Source organism: Halyomorpha halys, unplaced genomic scaffold, assembly GCF_000696795.3.
Source record: "Halyomorpha halys isolate HHAL.00 unplaced genomic scaffold, Hhal_1.1 Scaffold1163.1, whole genome shotgun sequence".
Lineage (NCBI taxonomy): Eukaryota > Metazoa > Arthropoda > Insecta > Hemiptera > Pentatomidae > Halyomorpha > Halyomorpha halys.
This window is the reverse complement of record NW_027109719.1, coordinates 98,980-101,458: the sequence shown is the minus strand read 5'-3', so window position 1 is coordinate 101,458 and position 2,479 is coordinate 98,980.

The window sequence follows — 2,479 nt, the reverse complement described above, 5'->3', positions numbered from 1 at the left end:
ATGTCAGAGGGAGAGGATAGGATTACTTCTGCGTATTTAATAAAAGGCTGTCTTCTGGAGTTGATGGGTTGTTGTAAGCGGGGTTGTAAGCGATTGTCGCTCGTTGATGGGCCAGCAAGTTCTTCTCCTAGAACCACTTTCTTTTGATTGAACTCTTTTAATGCGGAATTTGTGGTTTTTTGGCGTTGCATATTTTTGTATATTTCGCAACCTTTGTAGTTAGCAGGATGGCCTTCTTTCCCACAGAATACGCATTTAGCTGGAGTCTCTCGAGTCTTCTGACAGGTATCAGATGGATGTGAGCCAGCACATAAATACTAATTAAAGATGTTCAGTTAAAATGCCAATACATGGACAACTAAAAAGATTAAAACAAAAAATAATTTATTAAAAAAAAATAAAATAATAAACCCAACTATAAAAATTAATCCTATCTCATACTCATATTTTTCCTAAACAATGGGATGTTATTTTATATCTTTTTAAACATGATACTGGATTGTTATAAGCTACGGCTCTTTGCAACTTAGTCCCATGAAACTGTGAATGGCACCTGACATAAAGCTCTTCCTTGTGCTCAGCGTGTACGGGAAGGAACCATACCAGCTATACCAAGTTTTATTATTTTTTATAATATTGCAAACATTCCACAAATTAGTATAAGGAGATATAATAACACCCTGTTTCTTATCAGAAATAGGAGTATAATATAGGTTTTTTATTTAGACTTTTTTTTTATATAGTTAGATGAGAATGAAATATCTTACAAGCCATTATCAGTTAAAAAGCTAGATAGAAAATAGTTGAAAGCTATGTCCAGTTCCTTTATCCGAAGAAATAAAAAAAAAATCTACTAAAACTAGATAAAGTTTTTGATTTTTAAACAAATATTACTTGAAAATGTAGATGCAAAGTAATAGTAGTTATAAATAGCTGCAGAGTGAAGACCTTCTGAACCTCTGAACTGGTACTTCCTAGTGCACGCTGTTGCAGCTGTACATCCTTCTATTAATACTGCTGTGTGCTAGTACTGGTTCCAGTAGAGAACTCCTGGGTCAATTAGACACACACTGGTTAGTAGTATAACCTATACAATACAGGAAGTGAAGTGATAATAATTGCCTTCTCTGGCCTGGTTAAAGACAGGAGAATGTTTAGTTAGTTAGAGACAGGAGTATTAAAATTAAATACAAGTCGATAACTGTAAATAGTGATAGAGTAGAAGTTGGGCTCAGGGCATTCCAGGCCGTCAAGGTTTCGCCGCTGTAGGTAGTGTAGTAGGTAGCTCCAAATGGACCGTTCTACGTTTTCTTGGTTACTCTCTATGGTTTTCTGGGGCACATCATCTCGAAAGACGGGGTTAAACCCGATGCGCACAAAGTCCCCAGGGATGTAAAAGGGGTCAGGCGGTTGTTAGGGACCCTTAACTATTGCCGACGTTTCATGCCAGAGATCGCACAGCATTTGGTCCCTCTTAACAACCTCCTGAAGAAGGGTAGCCGTATAGTGGTAACGCCGGCCATGGAGAATAATATCAAACGGTGCGTGGAAAGGTTGCAGCGAGAACCGGTACTGGCGTTCCCAGACTTCAGTAAACAGTTCACAATTACGACAGATGCCAGCGAATACGCGTTGGGGGCGGTGCTTTCGCAGGATAGCGAGAAGGGAGAAAGCCCAGTGGCATACGGTAGCAGAAAGTTGACGGACGTGGAATCGCGTTACAGTGCCCTAGAGCGCGAACTATTAGCGATTGTGTGGGCGGTGGAGCACTTCCGACCATACCGTTTGGGAGGCGGTTTAGGATCCATACCGACCACTGACCTCTTCAGTGGGTAGGAAAACTGAAGGAGTCTTCTGCGCGCATCACTCGCTTGAAGGAGCTGCTAGGGCAATTCAATATGGATATTGCCTATAAGCCAGGGAAGGAGAATGTGGTCGCGGATTGGTTGTCTCGGGCAATAACCATAAATGCGGTAGAGGAGGAACACGGAGAACCATCGGGGGGCGTCAGACAATCCCTAAGGGAATGGACTCCAGGGTAAGGGGAGACTTCGAACACGCAGCCGCGGGAGGAAGGAACTCCGTCGTCAGGGGACGATAGCTCTACGGGAGATAGACCGTCCGAGATGGAGGAGATAGACGAGATCGTAAACGACAAAAAACTGAAGCTAATCTGGAAAATAAGGACTTCCGGCCTTATGAAGTTGGAATACTCCAAGTGTGGGCAAACCTCTATCAACACCATATGGTCACAACCATGGGCGAGAGAGGATCAGATAAGTCGGGCGCTAACCGACGCATCGAAGGCGGGAAGAACTTACTATCTCTACGTAGGGAATGAGGTCATATGGGAGAAGATCAAACGGCTGTGGAGACTGGAACAAGTGGGGATCGATAGGACGTTTATCCGATGCACGATGATGGTGGAGACTGTGTGAGACGGAGAGTTACTCTACGGCAAAGGGAGTTACTCTAGCTC